Genomic DNA, 25,709 nt, shown 5'->3' on the forward strand with positions numbered 1-25,709 from the left:
GAAAACTGAAAATTGACCCTAGTCTTTTGCCATGCACAAACATTAACTCCAAATGGATCAAAGACCTCAATGTCAGACTGGAAACCTTGAAACTGCTACACAATAGAGTTGGAGAGACACTGGAAGTCATAGGCACAGGCAAAAATCTCCTGCATAGAATCTCAGGGTCACAACAGATTGGAGAGAGACTCAATAAATGGGACTACCTAAAAATAAAAAGTTTCTGCACAGATAAAAGCATACCTACTAAAGTAGAAAGACAGCCAACCAACTTGAAAAGTTATTTACCAATATTGCATCAGACAAAGGCTTAATATACAGTATATACAGGGAACTCAAACTTATCCCCCCCAAACCCAACAAACCATTCACTAAATGGGCAAGGGAACTAAAGAGAGACATCAAAAGAAGAGGTTAAAATGGCAGAAAAGCATATGAGAAAATGTTCATCATCCATGGTCATAAAGGAAATGCAAATAAAAACAACCCTAAGATACCACCTTACCCCAACAAGAATGGCCAAGATTTTGAACTCAGACAATGACAGATGCTGGTGGGGTTATGGAGAAAAAGGAACCCTACTGCACTGCTGGTGGGATTGTAAGCAAGTTCGGCCACTCTGAAAGGCAGTATGGAAGTTTCTTAAAGAACTGAAAATAGACCTTTTCTATGATCTCATCATACCACTTCTGGGCATGTATCCTGAACATCATAACCCATGATATGATAAGGACACCTGCACAACAGTTATGTTCATGTCTGCACTATTCACACTTGCCAGGCGATGGAAACAATCCAGATGCCCTACTGCAGAGGAATGGATACAAAAAATGTGATATATACATATATATATACATATACATATACATATACATATACATATATATACACACACAATGGAATTCTACATAGCCAATAGACAAGATAAAATAATGGCATTCACAGGGAAGTGGATGAATTTAGAAGAAATCATGTTGAGGGAGACAAGTCAAGATGAAAGGAACAAAAGGTGCATGGTATCCTTAATATGTGGCTATCAGATCCAAACAGTACAAGAGCGAGGACTCAATATTTGCGTACCCAATGCTATGAACATGGTATTGGAAATATAAACTACATAGACATAAAAATCTGAGTCTATAGACATAATTTTTTACATAGTTTAGTATGTATCTATGACATGGAAACCCTCAGCCTAATTTTAATTATGTTCTAAAATCTAAGTGCCAGTGATTGTATATAGAGATTTTCTTCTTGAATACTTGTTTGGTAAATATGTCATTTGAAATATGATGTATAAATCAATGTTAATGTTTTCTTTAATAAAAAAAGAGTAAAGCTGGAACAGGATTCAGAAGCTAAGACACACACAAATTTGTACATCCCTTATTCTTACAAATATAATTTTCTTAGAACACAGCTGTAGTATGATTCATTTTTAGTTGCATGTATTCAGTAGTGGCAGAGTTAGAGTCTGTAATGGCACACTGATAATGCTTTGTCACTGATATTTATACAGCTTTTGCTTAGAGGAAACTAAAAGAATTCTAGTCCCTAGACAAGGGAAAGGGCTGTGCAATGTCCCAGGCTGCTGACAAGGTATTCGAAGTTCTATTCATCTATGAAGAGGCTCTGCTCTGAAATTCCAAACCCTCTATACCATCCAGAGTCAAGTTCTTCTCAATGAAAGGACTGGGCTTCTGAAGGAGACCTTGTTTACAGAAACCAGATAAAAACTAGAAGAATCACATCAATGCAAGACTAAAAATAGGGTCTCTTGTAGGCAAGCATAGACAGGACCATAGGAAATGGTTATTATGCAGAAGCAAAAGGTACCAAGCAAAATTCCTTGGAACCTTAAGTTCACTAACATTAATGATCATAAAAACTAATATGTATCGAGTGCTTCACCATAGCAATCCTATAAGTTAGCTTTCCTTTTGTTTGTCATTTTTTGCAGATGAATAATGAGTTGTGAGCTCTTCATATGCCGATGGTTATGCAGAAAATCACTGAACCTGAATATTTGTATCCATAATCATTATCTTTTCCCCCAGAAGTAGGGATTAAAACTCCGGATTTAGCACTTGTTAGACAGCATTCTATCATTCAAGCTATAACCAAAGAACTTTGTCTTTAAAATAGGGTTTTGATTTTTCCCACCATCCCTGCGACCATGATTCTCCCGTTTTCACCTCTGAAGTAGCTACCATGACCAGCCCCTCAGTTCCTAAATTTGTTATGTGGCATAATATAATGTAATTTATGTACCAGAAAAAACCGCTTTAAATAAAAACTGTAGCTGGAATTACTTTAACTCAATAGGCTACCTTTACTATAGAAGCTTGATGCTATCCTTCATGTTTTATCTCAGGGTCATTCTCTATCTTGGCATTCCACTGTCTTGGATAGCATTTTACAGATAGCCAGAAGTTGTTAAGAGGGGTAAAAAATGAAATTTCAAACAAGGAGAACAGAATATAATGTAGGCATAATGTACAATATTTGGGATTCTTAGAAGCAGAAGTGATGAGAGAAACATGTCAAAATGCCATTCGCAATGGTCTAGGTGGACACTGAAAGTTTCTCATGAGACTTTCTTCTTTGAGCCAAAATATTGTCACATAAATTGTAGAATTGCAGTCTATTATATTTGGATAGATGCTGATGAACTATTTATATACTTTTGATAAAGCACAGATGTACTGGCTTCTTTAAAAATGCAGAATCCTTAGCTGTCAAGACAATGTCCTTAAAGGTCTCAACCCACATTTCTAAAACAGCTAATCTAGTTGTCCTCACTTTAAGAGCCAGATAAAATCTTCCTTTGTTTTACATTTTCAGTATGTTGATTTTATCTCCTAGAGGAAGTTCATTTCTCACTTCATCTCTTTCTATCCATGTTCTACCTAAAAAAGAGAAGATTGCCTAAGAAAACCTTCCCAACCTTTTTCACTTCTATACATTATTATGCAACTTCATTACAGCATTTATTGTCCAGCACTATTTTTTCCTCTGAACTATGTTCTTTCATTATTTTTAGTTGATAATATGTGTGTGGTATTCTCTTTAAAAAAAACAACTCAGTCTGGATAAGGACAGATGGATAAGGGCAGATTTACATCTCAAGCAAAATATAGCAAAATACTGTATTTTTATTGTAATAGGAACAACATTGATACCATGTATTTATCCTTTTTTCTATTTTATAATGCTTAATATGTAAAACACTTATTTAACTTTTTTGTATTACTGCTGTTTCTATGATTGCATTTTCACATCTCCTATATTGTAATAACTCATTTTTTAATTGGATCATATATCCCATGATATTAGTACTGTGTTTTTGCATCAATTTTATCTATCAATGGCTGTCAGATCCTAGGTTATCAATGTGTAATTATGTGTGTTTGGACTTTCATCCAATATCTTTTTTTTTTTTTTTTTGCCAGTTCTGGGCTTGAGCTCAGGGCCTGAGCACTGTCCTTGGACTTTCTCAAGGCTAGGGCTCTACCACTTGAGCCTCAGCACCACTTCCGGCTTTTTTTCTATGTATGTGGTACCGAGGAATCGAACCCAGGTCTTCATGCATGCTAGGCAAGCACTTTAACCACTAGGCCAAACTCCCGGCCCTCATCCAATATCTTGAAGTCATTATTTTCATGGTATTAGGAATACTTCCATTTTATTTCTAACCTGAAATTTAACCACGTCATGCATGATCTAATGACTTATAGCCAATAATCATAAGTTTGAATTCTGACTTCTACAAATTCAGCTACATGATGTTAGATAATCTATTTAATTGCTCTATCACATTTTTCATCTATAGTATCATAAATACTATATTTTTAGTCTTGTAATAAACACTCTGATAGCAAGAACACTGTCCATATGGTTTACTAGTACTTAGTGGCAGGCAGAAAGAATGGTAGTTGGTAAACAGGGATCGATAACCATCTAGATAAAGGTCAAGTTAATATGAAAGATGTCTGTAATTGTCACATAGAACTCAACAGTTGTCCAGACCCATTGCTGGCTTTACCACTGTGTTTTGCTGAGATTGGCGGTTTAACCTCCTATTTTGTGATGAGGTTAACAGGTTTTTTTTGCTGAATTTCACAAGACGCATAGAAGGTGAGAGCAATCATAGAGCTCACAGAGAAAGTGTTAGCTAGGACATACAGGACTTCTGCAAATTACACAGATAGGACAAATGGAATATCTATAAATAAAAGGTGAGGTAGAGCATGATTTCAGGTGACATTTCACGCACAAAACTCCTCTGAGTTGTGGAGTTTGCACATTCAAGAGGAATAATTAGCCTTGATTTCAATTAATAGTGTTTAGTCTCATTTCTGAATCTTAAGAGTTTGAAGTTTTGCAATGCTCTCTTGAGTTAGGTGTGGAATATAACCATAACTCTAAAGCACAGATTACAGTGCTGGTTCTGGAGCAAAAACTCTGAGCATGGGTTCTTTCACTAAAGAAAGGTTATTTGGTTTCACATTTGCTTTTGCTTAAGGCTAAAGATCTATCTCTTGAGCCACAGTTATGTTCTTGACTTTCTCATACATTTTCTTACTCAGGATGGCTTCAAACTGCAGTCTGCAGATCTCAAATTGCTGAATGGCTAGTATTACAGGTGAGAGCCACCTTGTTCAACAAAAATCTCTCTCTCTTCCTCTTTCACTTTTTTTTTCTTTTTAACTTTTCTTCTTGTCCAGAGAGAGACTCAAACTTGCTGTCTGATGTCTTACATGTATTGTCAGGAGCCATATCACCTTCCCTGCTTCCAATCCCTGAAACATCTCTTTTGACACAAGTGACAATAACTGTTAAGAGAATCACTTGTGATCCTAATTGTAAATAGAGGGGAAAGAAATGGGAAGATTATGATATACAATAGTGATAACTGGTATGTGAATTAGATGGTGATGTATGCTGTAACAGATAAATCACAGTAATATTAGTAGCACACAATTATAAATATTAATTTCATGCGAATGACTGTGTAGATAAGGATTCTTCCCACATGATAAGTTAGGGACCCTAAATATTCTACCTTATGGTCCTACCATTTTTTTAGAATACCTGAGTCTTTCATTTCTAGTAATTAAGCAGAAATGACTGAGGAAAAATGGGAGATTTTTTCATATATTTTTTACTGTAATTAATACAAGGGATACATTATATTGACCAGCTAGAAGGTGCATTACTTCACAAACATTGATACCCTTTCACATGTCTTGGTCCCAATATCCCTCCCCCCCACCCCACCTCTCATCTTGTTTTCCCCCCTTCCCTATCCGATTTCAAATAACCAAATAAGCATATATATAATATATCAGATAAAAAGGTGAACTACTATAACAATATGAGATAACCAAGGGACAGCAAAAGAGATGAGAAATAATGTGGTACATTAAGGGCAACAATCATTCATTATATGGCTTTTGTTTCTATATCCTGAAGGTCCTTTCATTTTGGGTCGTACTATATGGCCTTATGTATCTAGTTTTTGTTCTATTGTAAATCTCTGCTAGGAGAGCCCAAGGTTTCTACTGATTATGACAAATGAGGGAAACCGTTGAGCCTATCTTCCTTTGAGTCTGGCTTGCTTCACTTAATATGATTTTTTTCTAAGTCTTTCCATTTCCTTACAAATGGGGCAACGTTGTTCTGTCTAACAGCAGCATAGAATTCCATTATGTATAAATACACATATTGTTGACCCACTCATCAACTGAGGGGCATCTGGGTTGGCTCCATATCATATCTTTGTTATGATAAATAGTGCTGTAATGAACATTGTTGTGCTAGTGGATTTAGTATGTCCTTGTTTCTGGATGATTGGGTAAATGCCAAGTAGCTGAATTGCTGGGTGGTAGGGGAGCTCTATGCTTAGTCTTTTGAGGAACTGCCATACTGCTTTCCATAGTGGTTGAATGAGTTTGCACTCCCACCAACAGTGTAGTAATAATCTCTCCTGGCCACATCACCTCCAGCATCTGCTGTTATTAGATTTCTTGATCCTGGCCATTCTAATTGGAGTGAGGTGGAATCTTAGAGTTGTTTGCATTTCTTTAATGGCCAGTGATGTTCAGCATTTCTTCACGTGTCTATAGGCCGTTTTTATATCTTCTTCAGAGAAGACTTTTGTTATGTCTTTGGCCTATCTTTTAATAGTATGGTTGTTTCTTTGGAGATGAGTTTTGGAGTGATTCAATTTTTTGAGCTGTTGATATATTTTAGATATGAGGCCTTTCTTCATTGTATGGTTGGTGAAGATCTCCCACTCTGTAGGCTTTCTAGTTAATTTGCTAGCTATTTCCTTTGCCATACAGAAGCTCTGCACATTAATGCTGTCCCACTTATGCAGACTTTCTTTGATTTGTTATGTTTCTTGGTCATTATTAAGAAAGTTTCGACCTGTGCCAAGGAGGCCTAGTGTATCTCCTATTCCTTCTTGTAAAGTTTTCAGTGTGTCAGCTTTTACCTCCATGTCTTTGATCCATTTGGAGTTAATCCTGTTACAGGGTGACAAAGAAGGATTCAACTTTAGTTGTCTGCAGGTGCTTACCAATTCTGCCAGCTCCATTTGTTAAAGAGGCTATTTTTCTTCATTCTATTTTTTTGACTCCCTGGTCAAAGATTAGGTGGCCATAGGCCTGTGGGTTAGTATCTGGGTCCTCAGGTTTATTCCATTGGTCTTCGGGCCTGTTCTTGTGCCAGTCACTATATCTCTGTAATAGAGACTAAAGTTTGGTATTGAAATTCCCTCCTGCGCTGTTCTTTCTGCTAAGAATTGTTTTTGCTATATGGGGTCTTTTATTATTCCATAAGAAATTTTGGATTGCCTCTTCTATTTTTTTTTTTTTTTGAAGAATGGCATTGGGATGTTGATGGGTATTGCCTTGAATTTGTAGATAGCCCTTGACAAGATTGCCATTTTCACAATGTTAATTCTTCCAATCCAAAAGAATGGGAGGTTTATCCATTTCCTCAGTTCTGCTTTAATTTCTTTTTTCAGGGTTTTAAAGTTTTCATCAAAAAGGTCCTTTACATTTTTAGTTAAGTTAATTCCTAGGTACTTTATTTTCTTTGAGGCTATTGTAAAAGGAGTTGCTTTCCTGATTGTTGCCTAGTTCCTCTCATTGTTAGCATAGCGGGAGGCAGTTGATTTTTGAGGGTTAATTTTATACCCTGCTACCTTGTCAAAGTTTTGAATGAGTTCAAGAAGTCTACGAGTGCAGAATCATGTCATCTGCAAAGAGGAAAACTTTCATTTCCTCTTTCCCTATTTGAATCCCCTTTATGGTTGCTTCTTGCTTATTGCTCTGGCTAGGATTTCTAATACTAGGTTGAACAGGAGTGTCTCATTCTGACTTTAGAGAAAATGGCGTTAGCTCTTCGCCATTAAGTATAATACTAGCCGTGGGTTTGTCATACACAGCCTTTATTATACTGAGGAATGTTCCATGGATTCCTAATTTCTCCAGAGCTTTTAGCATAAAGGATGTTTGATCTTGTCAAATGTCTTTTCTGCATCTATTGAGACAATCATGTGATTCTTCTCCTTGCTCCTGTTGATGTGTTGGATTATATTAATTGATTTGTGTATGTTGAACCAGCTTTGCCTCCCTGTTATGAATCCTGTTTGATCATAGTGTATAATTTTTTTGATGAGCTGCTGAAGATGGTTGGCCAGTGTTTTGTTGAGATATTTTGCATCAATATTCATCAAAGAAATAGGTCTATAATTCTCTTTCTTTGATTAATCTCTGTCTGGTTTGGGGATGAGAGTTACAGTGGCTTTGTAGAATGAGTTGGGCAAAGAGCCTTCATTTTCACTTTCATTGAAGAACTTGAGGAGTAATGATGTGAGTTCTGCTTTGAAAACCTTATAGAATTCAGCTGTGATTCTGTCTTGCATTGGGCTTTTCTTGGATGGAAGTTTTCTTATTGCCATTTCTATTTCAGTGCTTGGTATAGGTGTGATTGGTATTAGGTCTTCTTGTTTCAGTGTGGTTATGTTAGAAATTCATCCATTTCTTTTAGATTCTCAAATTTGTTGGCATAAAAGTTTGAAAAGTATTCCCTCATAGTGCTCTGGGTCTTGGTCATTTCTGTCATGGTATTACCATTCTCATCTGTGATTTTGGTTATTTGTGTGTGCTCCCTTCTTTTTTGGTAAGATTTGCTAATGGTCTGTCAGTTTTGTTAATCAGAACCAACTGATTGTTTTGTTGATTCTTTCTATAGTTTTTTGGACTCCAATTTATATAATTCTGCTTTGATTTTAATAATTTGCTTCCATCCACTGGGATTAGGGTTGGTTTATTGCTCTTTTTCCAAGTGCTTCAGATGCAACATTAAATTGTTGGTTTGCAATTTTTCCAAGTTGTTAATGTTGTCACTCAAAGCTTTAAATTTTCCTCTGAGTACTGCTTTTGCTGAATCCCAGAGGAGCTGATATTTTCTGTGTTCCTTTTTGTAAAATTTCATAAACTGTTGTATTTCTGTTTTGATCTCCTTGATGACCCATTGGTGATTCAAAAATGTGTTGTTCAATCTCCATGAGTTACAGGGTTTTCATTGGTGGAGATTGGTGTTCAGTTCCAATTTGATGCCCCGGTGGTCTGAGAGAATGCAGGGAATAATTTCATTGTTTCTGAATCTGCATAGGTTTGTTTTATGCCCTAAAATGTGGTCTAATTTGTAAAATGTTCTCTGTGCTGCTGAAGAAAAGTATATTTTGTAGTTGCTGGTGAAATAATCTGCAGATGTCTGTTAGATCTAGTTGATCTATACATTTGTTCAATTCTGAGGTTTCTCTGTTGAGTTTTTGCCTAATTGATCTGTCTATAGGTGAGAGTGGTTTGTTAAAGTCACCAACAATCACAGTGTTTTAATCTATGTGTGATTTCTGTGAAAGTAAAGTTTGCTTGATGAACTTTGGTGTTCCAGGATTAGGTGTGTAGATATTTAGGATGATCATGTCCTCCTGGAGGAGAGATCCCTGTATTAATATGTAATAACCTTCTTTGTCTTTTCTCAATGATTTTATTTTGAAGTCTGTTTTGTCTGATATGAGGATGGCAACTCCAGCCTGTTTATGGGGGCCGTTAGCTTGATAAACTTTATTTCAACCTCTCACTTTCAAAAAATGTTTGTTTTGGGGGGCAAGATATGTCTCTTGAAGACAGCAGAATGATGGATCTTACTTTTTGATGCAACTAGACAGTCTATACCATGGAGAGTTATGTCAATTGATATTGAGAGTTAGGATTGAAAAATATTTACTAGTTCCTGCCAATTTTAAAAGCTTTTATGGGGGCCTGTGGCTTGACAGTTATTGCAGTACTTAGCTGATATGATTTTTAGGTGCCATTTCTTTGTCAGTATCACATTTGTGTTGGTTTTCAATGTGTAGAATATCTTTGAGAATTTTCTGTAATGTTTGTTTGGTTGCTACGTAATGTTGCAACTTTTCCTTGGAATGGAAGTTTTTTATTGTTCCCTCAGTTATGAACGAGAGCTTAGCTGGATACAGTATTCTTGGTTAGTTGTTATTTGTCTTGAGGGCATGACATATATCCTTCCAATCTCTTCTTACTTGTTTGGTCTCTGCTGATAAATCTGTGGTTATTCTGATTGGTTTTCCTTTGTAGGTGATTGTTCTCTTCTCCCTGGCTGCCTTTAGGATCCTTTCTTTGGTCTCTATTGATCCTGTTCAGATTATAATGTGGCAGTGAGATGTCCTTTTCCAGTTAGGTTTCTTTGGGGTTCTAAAAGCTTCTTGTATCTGGATGGGCCTGCCCTTCCGGATATTTGGGAAGCTCTCTGAGACTATTCTGAAGTATATTTTCAATACCATTGACCTCTTCAGGCCCTCCTCAATACCAATTAGCCTTCAATTAGGCTTCCTAATTGTATCTTATAACTCCTCAAGCATTCTCTCATATTTCCTAGATTTGATTTGATCCATTTTTCTGTTCTGTATAACAATTAAATTATGTTCAACCCTGGAAATTCTGTTTTCTGCATTGTCTAATCTGCTATCAATACTTTTACTTTATTCTTCATCTCCCTTCTTTCCAATTGCTCATTTTTGATGCCTTGTTTTAGATCATGTATGGACTTTTTTAACTTCTTGATTTCCATTTGAGTGGTTAGCTCAGCACCTTACTCTCATTGGACATTTGTTAGAGTTTGTTCAGCTTTTTGTTTGTGGATTCTATGAATTTGTCCATTTTTCTTTGTAATTCCTTTATTATGGCCTCCTTTATGGCTTCCTCTCCTTCACGTATCATACTCTTTATGGTTTCATCTCGTTTAGATAGGCTTCTTCACATATCTCTTTCTGTATGTTTTCAAACTTTTCATTAATTTTGTTTATCAATTTCATTTGTACAGCATTTAGTGGACTCTCCTCTAGTTTTGTCATTGCTTTTACTTGATTTGCCATTTTTCTTAAGTTTTTTGTTCTGCCCTTTTGAAAATGGAAGCAAGATTAATACTGTACAAGATTACAATTTTTAAGATATAATCAACCTAGACCTCTTTAGCTGGCCAGTAATTAGATGTTCATAATTTTAGATTGGCCTTATAACCCTCTCTTTCTTTTTGTGCACTTATAGACAAATCGAATACCACCACCGCTCAACATTTTATGACACACACACACAAAAACTCATTCCAATATCTATTGTGTTTAAGCCCCTCTGGACCTACAGTATAATTGAAAACCAGATATATAGTATTGCTTAACAACCATCAACTGTAGATCCATACATTAGAAAAGTTGAAGGATGAACAGAGGACCAGGAGATAGAAAAGTAATATGAAAGACAAGAGCGGAGCTAAAAAAAGAGTAATGTAGGAGTGTAAGATTAATATAGTAATGAAGAAAAGGGATAGTGTAAGGATACCTGACCTAAGGTGATAGATAAAATAGTCGAATACAAAATTTAGAAGAAATAAAACTTATGAAAATAAGTAGAGTAATAAGAAGACATATAAAGAAAAGTGGAAGGTATATATAGGAGATTCCAATGATAAAAATTTTTAAAAAGTAAAAATAAACAAAGAAAAAAAACAAGAAATAGGTGGGGGGAGATCCCACACAATTGTGAGTTCTTAGACAAGAAATACTAGGGGTAAGAACCAACAGATTAAAAAGCACGTTATTGTATCAATAGTAATATCATTGGTATCCAATCTGTACCCAGAGCTGTCACTGTGTTTCTAGGAATGACCACAATGACGGAAGAAAAGTGGGGAGAGGAGGGAAAGAATCATAACATTAAAAAAGAAAAAGGTGAATGTAAAATGGCAAAAAAAAAACTAAGAACACATAAAAATGCAAATGAAAAAGGTAGAAAAAAAGGGGGTATTCTTTAGGGGTTTTTTTGGGAGGTGGGACGGGATAGGAAACTTGTGTCTCCACTAAATTCGGGATCCAATTACTTCAAGGAGTCCTTTCCTCTTGTAATTTGGCTTTGGGCTTTTTCTGATCAGTTTTCTTGATTGGGCAGAAAAAAAAAAAAAAAACTGGTGGAGCCGCCAGTGGCTTTGTTTACCAGGAGTGTGGCTCCACCCAGGGGGGAGGAACTTCCGCTAGTGCCCTGGGTGGATGTCCAGCTAAGATGCCTCTGGGAAAACCTTTGCCTTTTTGAACCATGGCACTGCCAGCACTGCTTCTCAGACTCCAGTTGGTTTGGCAGGGTCTTTTCCAGTAGTCAAGATGGCGCTGCTGTCGGCTAGTGGGGGAGGGGATTCCTTCCCAATGTCGTTCCACAAACAGAAGTGGAAATGTCCACAGACGGTACTCACGAATTGCTGGATTTTCTGGTTCTGTGAAGCTGGCAGGTCTGCACCATGGCCGGGTAATGGCTCTGGGCTTACACAGTCTCTGTCTGGCTGTCTATAGCTGGCAGGCCTGTGCTGCTGAGAAGGGCTGTTTGCTCAGGTTCCACAGGGAGGCTTTGTCTCCGCGGCATCTCTGAGCAGCTGGCACAGCTACATGCTGTCTTCTTGTGCTCGTTTTCTGCCTTTTTCCTCTCTGACTGAGATCTCTGTGGTGCTAAAGCTTACTTAGAATGGATCTTTGGGTATGAACTTTCCCCTACGATCAACCAGAATTTGATCAACCAGAAGAGAAGGTTCCATGCAGTTCATAATTTACAATAATCTTCTAATAAGAATCTATACATCTAAGACCAGTAAGGACTGTTAAATGAGATCTTCTTTCAGATAAACCACAACAACTCATACATGCACGTAAATATAAGTGGAAAGTCCTAATGGTGTTTATTCTACCTTGAAGGAATTCTCAATATAATGATAAAAATGAGAAGTTTATTTCATTAAAGAACAAAATCATACATAAGGAAGACTATTAGATCTCAAGGTTAAAAGGGTATTGAAGTTCAAATGAGTTATCAAATGCTTCCACAAATTTTGGGGCCCTCCTAAGTCTAGTCACTTTAAGTATTTCGTGACATATATAGCTGCATCACTACCCTGAGAGCTTTCATGTCATCCTTGGAAGGTAAGTTCCCTATCACATGAATTTTATCCCCCTATAGGCCTAAGACTCAGTCCCCTATGGTTTGAAGCAGTTTGCCTCTTGGATTGCTTTTTCCGTCTGCTCAGTGACCCAGAAGAGCCAAAGCAACTAAGAGAAATAAGTTTTAAAAAACTAAGAAAGGAGTTCTAAGTCATATTTTTTATTTAAATTTTTAGTTGACTATGTCATTCTTGCAGGGGTATTAGAGAGGTACTATTTCTGAAACCCATTTTCTTGATTAATCCAGCTGATATTTTATCCATGTTAAATAAATTTGTTATGAAGTATCGGTTTGGTTTTGTTTACCCCAACTCATTCTAACTGCCAAAAAATGGAGAGTGATTTCAGTGGAGGAAGCCTACAGCTCAGAGACACAATCACTTTCTCCTTTGAGAAAATGCTCTGAACCAACCATCCATTTTTCTGTATCTTTGTAATTCTCAAATCATTTCCAATCTTTGTTTAATATCAAGAAGGTTAGACCTTTGCAAAACCAATATAAAAATCAGGAATACAAGTATGAAAGAGACATATGAGTTCTTGAATAAAGAAAGCTTTGGCATTCAGAAATAATCAAGATCCATAAGCTACAGACTATTGTTCAAATCCATCCTGCTGTATGTTTTGTGCAGCTGCAAACATGGATTTGGAGCTCTTCCAGGAACCTTCCCTTTCATGGCTTCTCCCACCTTCTTGGTGCATTCATGTATTTTCTATGGTTGGTTCCTCTTTGCAATGGCTGTGTTAAGCAGAGATAGTTAAAAAACCAAAGGTTCCTTGGACCTCAAAAATCTACATTTTTCTTATCTAGATCTTTGTGAAATATTTTGTCAATGCTTCATTTAGCCTATAACAGAAGAAATGAAGGTTATCCCAGGTATCACAAAATAACAATTTTGTTGCAGAGATGAAAAGTAAGCATTGAGCATATTGCAAATTACTGTAAATGAACAAAAACCAGAGAAAGATAAAGTACAAATAATTATGTGTTCTTTATGAATATTGTTTTGCTTTAAAAAATCATTCCTTGTCTTAAACCAAGGCTAAGAAGTAACAACATCATTCATTTACCAAATGCATTTTATCTTCAAAGGCCTCAGGACTCCTTAGCCTCTGTCTATCTCTAGGTACTTACTTCTCTTGTCAGTTTTTTGAGGCTAGTATTGACTATTTAAAAATTCCAAACATGGGTGGCAGTATCAGTGTTCAAGAAATAATGTACCCATTGCCAGATGAATGTATTCTAACCCCTGTTTATATCACCCTGAAAATAAAATTCAATAATTAAAAAAAAAAATTCTACAAGCGGGGCCGGGAGTTTGGCCTAGTGGTAGAGTACTTGCCTAGCATGCATGAAGGCCCAGGTTCAATTCCTCGGTACCACATACATAGTAAAAAGCCAGAAGTGGTGCTGAGCCTCAAGTGGTAGAGCTCTAGCCTGGAGAAGGTCCAAGGACAATGCTCAGGCCCTGAACTCAAGCCCCGGACTGGCCAAAAAATTAAAAAAAAAAATTCCTACAAGAATTTGCATTTATCCCTGTTCTATTAATGAAGGCATTCTTTCTTCTTTGGAGCCACTAAACTGAACTTACATTGAAAATTAAATGTATTTTAATTAAAGCTTATATATAAAGAATGTATCTGCTATCTGTCACTTTTCTTGTGGCAAAAGCTTCCATAATAAAAATAAGGTAACATACTTGATTCCAATGTGGACCTCTATAAATGTAGCCTATTTCATATTAACAAACATTTTGAAGATGAAGCAAAGTTCCAGTCACTGTGCAAGTTATAAAGATCATTGACAAAAGGAGAACCATTTTCTCCAAGGATCCCAAAGCATAGTGGAAAAGACAGCGTATGTCTGGTAAATGACTGATGGTTGTTGTAAGAATGTAGGTATGTTGTAATAAATGCAATTAGAATTATTATAATGCAATTAGAGTTATTACAAGCCTTCTAAAAGAAAAGGGGAAGTTATAAAAATTTTATGAGAGACTATATTTATAGAATGCTTAAATGGTAAATAGTGTTTTAGGTAGAAAACTTAAGGCAGTGGTTTTTATAGGCATATGGTAGAGTTCAAAACAAGAATGGAAGAAAAATAATGTACTTAATGAATACAGACAAAAGATATACCTAAAGGAGTGTGATCTGATGAAAAGTTTGTAGAACAGTGTAGAAAAATAAACTGAAAAATGTGGTCTTATTCACAATCCCATAAACACTGGTGGGTTTTAACCAATGAATGCGGAATATATGTCTATGAAAACCATACTGAAGTTTTAGACTCAATTGAATTTTGGACAGGAATCAGAGAAAAACCAAAGGCCTTTTCCTAAAAGTGTAGTAGAAATATATCTGAGCTCTTACTATGACACTTGTGGTAGCTGAGGTCTTACTAGACTTGTAAAAATGAGAAAGAGTTTATTTTGAGCATAAAGACATCTAGAAGACCCAGGTGCCAATTTCCTTTTAATAGAGGAAAAATAGTAATAGTGACTTTTGCTTTCAAGTCCAGAATATGCTCCTTTAAAAACAAACTTCTGTTAAATGAAAAATATAAGTTAAAGGCAAATCTAGTTGATGGAAATGTTTGGGTAACTATAGTAACTCTATATTTGGTATGTTGAATTAAGGTGGAGGTGAAATCTCTAGTAAATGTGACAAAACTGAATCCAGAGAAAGATTGAGAGTGAACTGAAAGACATGAATATCTTCTAAACACAATCACACCGCAGAAATTTTTATGTGAATCATTTCAAAAGAAGGACACTTAGAAAAAGGCATAACTACCTGGGTCCTCCTAGCAGAGATTTACAATAGAACAAAACCTAGATACAATAGAACAAAACCTAGATACAATAGAACAAAACCTAGCCATATAAGATGACGCTAAATGAAAGGTCCTACAGGATATAGAAACAAAAGCCATATAATGATTGTTTTCCTTAATGTACTATGTTATCTCTCATCTCTTTTGCTGTCCATTGGTTATCTCATATTGTTAAAGTATTTCACCTTGTTATCTGATATACTGTATATATGTGTATTTGAAATCAGAAAGGGAAGGGGAGAAAACAAGATGAGGGGCGGGGATAGGGCGATGGAAACGGGGACCAAGACATGAGAAAGGGTATCAATGTTTGTGAAGTAATGCACCTTCTGTCTGGTGAATATAATGTAACCCTTCTATTAATTACAATAAAATATATGAAAAAAAGAAAAAGGCATAACTTTGGGGAAATTCAATGTACACAGTAGTCCAGGTCTGAGAAGACAGAGGTTATCTATGGGAAAACCTAAGGAAATGATTCAAGGAGTGTGTGAATATCCCCACCACTCAGGACTAAATGGCCACACTTTAGAAAAATAATGGAACTATTGATAAACTTGCAAATCCGATAACTGATCAAAAATAACCTTTGTACCTATTGTGGAATGAGCCTCTTCAGCTTTAAGACTTTGACTAAAACTTAGTTAAATCCATTCATTGGCACAACAGAGCCCTGGCCACATATGAGAATTCATTTCCAAGGGCTCTCTGGAGCAGAGGTGTCAGGATGACTGCAGCACTGAGTACTAACACTACATTAATAAATGAGAATTAACATCCAGTCCTTCCTCCCCAAACATTTGGTGCTAAGCTACTTCAGGACTTTGAGCCTCATTATCTGTCTGTTCAGGAAAACTTTTTCACCTGGCTATCATCTATTCTAGGGCCTGTTATAACTTGTATTGAGAGAGATATTTTGCTTTGGGCAAATAAAAATACCTGAAAGATTTAAATAGAACATTAAATTAGTTTCACCTGCTTTCCTCAATGCCACTGGAGTCTTGGAGGAAACCGTGAAACGACAGATCTATTTCTGCCTTTTGCAGAGATGCATCTGCGTGTATAAACCATTTTGATTATCCTCCTGATGAATTAACCCTCTGGGTTACTAAGTTCTCTCTTGCTACAGCTGCTCAACAGCAGTGGTTTTTTTTTTTTTTGTTGCTGTTGTTGTTTTTGTATTTTTAATGTCCTTAGATCAAACCTTTCATTAACAGGAAATGTTGGTACTTGAACAAGTATTTTCTGGGCAACAATTACCAGGAAATAGACTTTCTGATCTTCTACCACGTGGTTATCATTTTGCCATCATCAGAGAAGGATTTTTTTTTTGTTATTGTTGAAAAGCCAGTTTCTGAGCAGAAGGTAATCTGAGCAGAAAGAACATCACAGAGAGATGTTTATACACATAGTACAAAGGAAAACCTTCATGAATGTCATCTGAGCTCATCTATGTTAGCTACTGGCTGGCTAACAATGTATGTCTTTCCTCTTCTCCAGTATGTACTGCAATTATTTATTTATTGGCTTATTTAGTGGAAAAGGGATTTTTGAACTTAGGGCCTCATGGCTGTAGCAGCTCTACTACTTGAAGCATTCTACCAGTCACTTTTGTATTGGTTATTTCCAAGTCTCAACTGTTTATCCAGGATAACCTGGACTATGCTTCCTGTGTCACTGAACAGACGGGTACCAGTCTTTCATGAAATCTTGAGAGCCCTGAAAAAAACTCAAGTTCTATGAATAGATTATGTTCAAACTGATTTTCCAATATCCAAGTCCCAAATAGCTAGGATTAAGGACATGAGCCACCATACTCAGTAACTTTTGATATATTTTTTGCCATTCTTGGCTTGAACTCAGGACCTGAGCACTGTCCTTGGGCTTTCTCAAGGCTGGAGCTCTACCACTTGAGACACAGCATCATTTCTGGCTTTTTCTATGAATGTGGTAACCAAGGAATTGAACCTGGGTCTTTGTGCATGCGAGGCAAACACTCTACCTCTAGGCCAAACTCCCCATCCCTTTTTGATATATTTGACAATCCCCATTCTATGTGGACTGAGGTTTTGATTACAATTTTTACTAGTAATGTTGAATATTTTCCATCTATATATTTGACATTTGTATATCTTCTGACACACATCAATGTGTCAATGGTATCATGTGGCCATTTTTAGTTGAATTACTTAGGGGTAGAGTTTCTTTTTTTCAGTTTTTTCAATTAAATGTTTGGTGTTGCTTTATTTGAAATAGATTTGTGATATTATAGAAAAGTCTTGAGAATATAATTTCATGAACTTTTAATCATGTGTATGTTAGTAGTGTGTGTGTGTGTGTGTGTGTGTGTGTGTGTGTATCAGTATATGTCAATATCAGTACTGAGAATGAATTTGGGGCCTCATATTATGACTTAACTTTTATTTATAGCTGGTGTTTCTTCTGTGAGTTAATAGTTTGAAATTTTCAAGATTTCCTCCTGTAATAACCCGAATAGCATCCCCCCACCATCCCTACCACATACATTTTTTTCCATGTACTAATGTCCCAAGGCTGTTAACATGTAACTTTACAGAGTAATGGAGACCTCTCATAAGTGACTTAATGAAGTATGTTCCAACACTGGGATTATTTTTGTGTTATAGGAACCATAACAATCATAACTAGGGTCTCAGGAAAAGTAGAAGTATGAGAGGGGGAAAAGAGATAGCAGAAAACCAGAGAGCAGAGGAAAGAGTAGATGAAGTGCTGCCCCCATCAAAGATGGGAATTGGGTAGGTAGAAACTAAGGAATAGCAATACCAGTTGGAAGCTTGCTCAAAAAGGCAAAGAAAATGGATTCTAAGCATCTGCAAGGAATTTGGACCTACCAGCATTTTGACCGTTTCTCCCCAGTAAGACTGATTTCAAACTTAATGACATATAGAAGCATATGATGATATTAATGTTTTGTTTGCTTGGATGGTACTTTGGTTTTATGCTCAGAGCCTCATCCTTGGTAGGCATATTCTTGTGTCAGGCCTCCAGCTCATTTAGTGCAGTATTTTTTTTTTGGTGGGTTATGGAGCTTGAACTTCAGCTCAAGGCTACTGTCCTACCCTTGAGCCAAGCCTCACTTTCCATTTTCTAGAAGTTTATTGGAGACAAGAGTCTCAGGTCATTTTGTGCCCAGGTTGGCTTTGAACCTTGATCCTCAGATCTCAGTGTCCTGAGTAGCTTTGTGATTGCTTTTCTGGCACTGTGAACATATGATAGTAATTTGTATCTCATATTCATATTTTTCTTCTTGTTTACTGCAAATATACTTTTTATACATTGGTGTTTTTTAGAGCTATGTTAAATAATGCATGAAAGCACTTAAACTGCTTGGCACCCATCAATCTTCCATAAAGAGTGGCACTATTAGAAATAGAATAGGAAGAATCATAATTCTACATTACCTCTAAGATATTTCTAAAATTGTTTTTCAACTACTTAGCCAAATCGAGGAGATAAAAACTTCTCTACAAAAAAACTATAAAGTGTGAATAAATATAAAACTTAAATGTTTTAAAACGTGATCTGCGGGCCCAGGAAAGCAAAAGAATTTTCTAAGAACAAGAATTTGAAGAATTGAAACTAGCATGCATAAGCTAAGGAATAGTAAAATTGCTATAAATGCACATGCCCAAGAAAGTTGGGTCCAAATGGCATCAAAATAAATGGTCAACCTCAAGCACATAATAAATGGAGAGAAGCCAGATCTTGAAGGAAAGCTCAAATCTTTGATACCCAGAGAATGAGAAAAAATAGGAGCAACATAAAGCAAAGGGATAGGAAGGCTGGTTGACTTATTTATACTCTAACAAAGAAACATAAAACTAAGACTTTTTTCTCTAGAGAAGTTATAAACTGAGACAGGACTCTACTGGAACAAATTCTTGGTTTAAGATTTATCCCATTGAATATTTACTTTAAAAGAGCTCCCAAAATAAATGATTAAGACTCTCCAAAGTAAATACTATCAAATATGAGTTCCACTTACAAAATTAAAGAACCGAAAGGGGCCAGTGAGGGTGGCTCATACCTTTAATCTTAGCTACATATCTGAGATCAGAGGATTGCATTTCAAAGCCAGCCGAGGCCGGAAAGTCCATCCTTGAGTCATCCCCAATTAACCAACTACCAAAAAGCCAGAATTGATGCTGTGGTTCAAATGTCAGAGTTCAGCCATGAGCAAAAAGAGCTAAGGGACAGCAGCTAGTCCTTGAGTTTAAGTCCCATTACCAAGAGAAAAGAAAAAAACACATTTAAGAGATGAATCACTATGAATGGCAGAAAGTTTTCTTCAGAACAACTAAATAAATCATATGTAGTATAAACAGTAGGTACAAAATTATAAGACGACTATGTTAACAAGTAGAACAAAATATTAGGAAAAACACACTAATAAAACACACTTTGGAATATGCCTAATAACATAACTGGAAGTAAAAACTGAAATTTAAAACAGCAGTTGACTCTTCAAAATAATATATTATCACAGGTAGAGATAAAATGTCACAGGTGAAGATAAATTTAGTAACCTGGAGATTAAGTTTAAAGAATATACCCAGAATGATATTATGCTAAGACATGACATGATGCCTTTGTACAAACCCATCCAGTGTTAAAGAGTGGGGTGAGACCTAATGTAAAACTGTGACTTCAGCGATAATTTTGAGTTAATGTAATTTTGCTTATAGTAACCAATGTACTGTTCTGATGCAGGATATTGGAAGTCAGAAGGTTGTGAATGTGGAAGGAAATGGGATATATAGAAATTCTAATTCTGTTGAATATCACTGGGAATGCTTTAAAAATAAAGCTGATTTTAAAAGTATATAAAAAGAAGTGTGCATAGACTGTATTACAAACATATAGAAGAGATTATGCTATATCAAATAGGATTAGAAAAGTGGAGGATATAATACCTGACTTTTCATATTTAATTTTAAAAACATGCCAGTCATGGCAGCTCATGCTTATAATTCTAGCTATTCAGAAGGCTGAGATCTGAAGATTGTTGTTTAAACCAGCCCAGGCAGAAAAGTGTAGGAAGTAGTAATCTCCAGTTAACCACCATAAAAGCAAGACATGGAACTATGGTTAAGTGGTAGAACACTAGACGTGAGCATAAAAGGTCAGGAACAGCATTCAGGCTCTGAGTTCGAGACTGGAAGACAAAGAAAGAGGGAGACAATGTTTTCAAAGATTACTTTTTAAACTTCCCATTTGTTTAAGTATATGTATGTATGTGATTATTTGTAAGGATTCCAAGGGTGTACCACTGAATACGTGGGTAGATAAATTGAAGCAGGAAGAAACCACAGTGAGCTTTCATTAGCAATGCACTAAAATCAAAGTAAGATAAGACAGGGAAAGAAAAGCATGCCATGGAAAGCCTCATGCAACAATCGTAAAAAGCAGCTTTCCAAATGCAAAGAACACTTTTGTCACCATTCAGGGTTCATTTATCATTAACTGGCATTTGATGAATACAGACACTGAACAATTATTGGAATATTCACAGCTCATTCAAATCAGTAACTACTTAAATGAGCAAAGTAGATTTTCTTCATCTTGGAATAATTGTCTTCATTCACTTCTCATTCAATAAAATGTGTTGCATGTGATTCTCTAAGTATTTGGGTAAATTCATGATTCCTGATCTGTTAGCACGAATGGATGGAAATAAGATATTTGCTTTTTCTTTTGACTTTCAAAGAGCAATGTTTTACCTCTTGCAATTGCCTCAGAGCTCAGCTCATCTACTGACTTGGAAATACTAAGGAAGCATTAGTTGAGTGTGTAGGAAGCCTTTATACCACTTTGTATCTTTTCCTTCCACTCTTCCTTCCACTATATTAACTTGGGAATTCTTTTGAATCTTGTTCCTTCATCTATATAAGGAAACCAGTAACAATACATTGCTCACTAAGTTCCCGTGATGATTAAATAAAATGTACAAATGTACAAAAGTGTCTTGTATGACATGTGCCATAGAGGTTACTCTGAGCAGAGACCTTAAGCTGCAGTTGACACATGGAAGACCTCCATTCAAAGCTTGAGTCTATAATTCTTGGAATGACCTTAAAAATGAGAGTAACAGAATTTATATCTGAAAGTTTTAAAATATTATAATTTGCTCTAGATGATCCTCAAAGTCAGATATTTGGTTTCATGGAGGCATCACTCAAGTTCCCGGGTAGTGAACAGGAGGGAGAGATTGGAGAGTATGAATATTATTCATATTCTAACCAGAGGAGTTATTATCTCTACTTTGATGTTACATAGCGAATACTCATACAAATTACAGAATTAGTGCAGATGGAGACTGTGGGAGGAGGGTCAAGGCTGTGAAGTCATGAATGACAGAGGAATGTCTGATACTGGGCACCTTTCCTTTCAAAGAGCCAGTCAATAATAAAAGCTAGCCTCAAGAAAATGAACTACTGTCCTTTGTGGACTGTGACACTATTATACTAATCTTCCTCAGAAGTGTGACCTACCCATGACCCTATAATTTATGTGAGTTTCCATCATCATACTGTGTTTAATATGTTTTCCTCAAAAATTAAACCCTATACCAACCTCCAGAAAGAGGAAAGTAATGGAAATCGTACCAGGTATAGATGTGTGGCTCTCTGATGAAAAGCCAGGAGGGGTCATTAACACCAGTGACAACAAGAAGGAAGGTAGGTATTCTAGACTCTTCTGCAAGATCTCCTTCCTCCTCCAATACACTACCTTAGGAAAAAATGGATGTAAGAGCAGACCTGCTATTAGTGAAAAATGGGATACTCTAATAGGTTCATGCAGGCTCTTGAGTCTCTAAATCTCTTTTTGTTTTGCTTTCCCTTTAAAATGAAATAATTATTTTCTGTTCCTCAAGCTCCCAGATACTTACAACCCAGCATGGAGTTATGAATTACTAGTCACTCATGGTAGCCTTCTTCTCTTTGGTAAGTAGACAATTTACTGGAGGTTACAGGATTGGTGTAGTTAGAACATTATTGAGAGTTGTAGGGCCATTCTTCTCTGTACACTGGCGTTTTAACAGGTCAAACAAGAATTGCTAAAGACAATTTCTTTTATGTTATAATAATGTTTACTCTCAAAATCCCTCGTATAAAGCTTCCTACCTTTGCCTCAAAGCACAGATCAATCTACCTCTGACCTCCACCTTAGTATCTTATTAGCTTGTCTACTTCCAATAAATTCATTTACACTTGTGTCTTTTTCTTATTCATACTTACACCAGAATCATTCATTTACCTATGGGATACCTTTAACCACTTTTTTCCTCTCTCTTTTCAACCTCTGATGCCCTTCTTAAACAAAGGACAGTCTCTGTACAAGGATTAATCTGATTGTTGTCTTTTTTAGTGGAGTAAACCTACTATCCCACGGTGCTAGTTACTAAAAGGCTAGGAACCCTCTTTTGATCTTGCTACTTGATAGCTATCTATTGGCCACTTCCAAGGGACCATTAGCTAAGAACTTCTTCATTCAGTAACTGCTGTAGGTCTATAAGATTTCATGAGAGTGAAAAAACATTTCCTTGATGATAAATCAATACCCTTCTCAACAGTTTTGTATAAATTCAGCAAAGCATAGGTGACATATTTTTTATTATTTCTTTTCTTTTTAAATCTAATTCTGACATCCACCACCAATGGAATCATGCAAAGCATGCTTTTACCTTTCAAGGGATCATTAGAAACCAAGAAAGGTCATAAGAGAGACATGTTGGTTTGTAAACTATTTTGAAACTAGGTGTCATTGTGTAACTCAGGTTAGACTCAAACTCACAATCCTACTGCCTCAACCTCTGAAGTACAGGAGTTGTTGATGTATATCATCTCACCCAGGTGTTTGTACACTGTTACGTCAAAATCAGGCAATTGATGTTCAGACACTTCTTTCTACATATCTGGGATGAGTTGCCTCTCAACATAACTGAAGTTTGAGAACATTAAATGATAATAATTACTTGCTTCAGGTCCTTTTATTTTTAAAATAATAAGGGAGAAATAATCTATATAGAATTTCCTACTCTTTTTTAAATGACCTAATCTTTAAATAAGTTCTTTATTCAAATTGCTTTTCTTTTGAAAATATCTATCACACCCCTTATCTCTGCCCATTTTTATCTGCCTGACTTTTAAAAATATGTATTTAATATCTTTAAGTAGTTGTACAAAAGTTTTCATTCAACAGAACAGTCTATTAATAGAATGTCTCATAATGTCACCCCTTTCAACACTTGCTCCCAACCACCCATTCCTTCACTTTTCTTAAATTTTATAGATTATATAGAATTTTTGACTACATTCTACTCCCATTCTGATGTTTAATGGCTTCTCTTTTTTCTGACTTTGTGAATATATATATATATACACATAAATAACACACTACCCTCACCTTTATCTGGAGGCTTCTGCTTTGTTGTCAAATGACCTCCACAGGAGAGATGAAAGCTCTTTGAAGAGCCCATGAAGAGATGCAGACAGCCTCTCCTGACTCAGAACCTCAGCATTCATCATTGAGAAGATCTTTATAAAAACAATGATTTATATTTCAGTTTAAAAGGTTTTGTATTTGGCATCAATCCACCAGACTTCACCATGAACAATGGGTAAAATATTTCATCCAATGTTTGAATGACTGCACAGCTATTTTGGTGGGCATTCCAGAATAAAACAAGGATTCATCTCACAGCAACTTGCCTTTTTTATGTATAGAAACATTTAAACTTAATCATCTTGAAAAGGCTATTTTTCGTTAGCTCTTTGCAAATATCTGATACTTATGAAAATGTATTTCTATGTGTATTCACATGTTTTGACATAACTCATAGACAGGTGTTACAGAGATTTTAAAATGTCAGTGTACATATTTTTTATCTCCACATTTTTCTTTTGTTTCATTTATTTTTCAGAAGGAAAAACTTTTTCACTCTCAGAGCTTCATATATGTATATGTGTGTGTGTGTGTGTGTGTGTGTGTGTGTGTGTACCTCACAAACTTGAAAGAAGAGTCTCACACACACTTTTCTGCTCCAGGTTACTTCAAACTGCTGTTCTCAGATCTCAGCCTCCTGAGTGGCTAGGATTACAGGCGTGAAGCACCAGCACACGCTCATATTTTGTAATTTAAAGAGTCTGACATCAGAGGGTAAGTCATTTGAGAAAGACTAGAACAAGAGCCAGTTTGCTCATGGGCTGGAGACAATGACAGAGACTAGATGAGAGTGAAGAGATTGACACTGGGAGGTCTCTGTGAAAGGAACTTAGGGCTCAAAACCTTACTGAGAGAACACATTAAGGGACTCCAGGTGTATATGAGCTTTCCTAAACAAAGGAAACCTGTTAAGGAAAACTCCAGAAATTAGGATATTTTATAAGAAAGTATCCATCTCATTGTTTTATGGTTCAGATGTAGAAAACTAGAAGTCAGCATCAGAGTTAAGCACAGGGAGCCTGAAGTATCAGTAGTGTTTACACATTCAGATGTATTTTAAGAGACAAATGAATATTTTAACTTAATCTAGAAAAGCAACAAAGTAGACCTGTAGGTTAGGACCAAGAGAACATATAATCATCTTCAGAGACTTTGTTAATTAGAAAACAGTGATAAATTTAGAAGCCCCAGGGGATGGATAGCCTGTTGCCTCAGTGTTTCAGTAGATTAATCCTTAGGTTTAGTGGATAGAGATAAAACTCTTTACAATTTAGGATTGTTTAACTTTTGATATTACAAAACTCAATCGGTATTAATTTACCTACTTTATAGAGAAAGCGACAGAAACCCAAAGAGAGTATGTAAGTTGCCAGTGGCCAAAGATATAGGAAGTTGTAGAAATTGAATGCAGAAATCACACAAATTCACTTTTTAAACTCCAAACAGGTTTGCTTTCACTGAACCACACTCCACTCTCCTGAAATAAACTTGCCTTAAATCCACGATCTCAAGGTGATCTTACCTCAGCTTCCATGCTAGCTTTTTGTATTTCACTTCCCGCATCTCCATATCTGTTTTCTGCTTCTCCTGATAGAGTGAAAAAAATTGTTGGTTTTGTCAAAAGAAAAAAAAAATTGTAGGGAACACCAAAAGAGTGAATCCAGAATACATCCACAAGAAGCCAATGCCTTGAGTATGCAGTGATGGCAAATATTTTACATAGGATAAGTGTTAGTACCTGTTCAATGGGACTAAATCACATTTCTTCCCACCCCCGTGGAGAAAAATGGATCTCAGGTAATAGAACTGCCTTAA

Source organism: Megascapheus bottae, chromosome 7 (genome assembly GCF_031878675.1).
Source record: "Megascapheus bottae isolate mThoBot1 chromosome 7, mThoBot2.hap1, whole genome shotgun sequence".
NCBI classification, from domain to species: domain Eukaryota; kingdom Metazoa; phylum Chordata; class Mammalia; order Rodentia; family Geomyidae; genus Megascapheus; species Megascapheus bottae.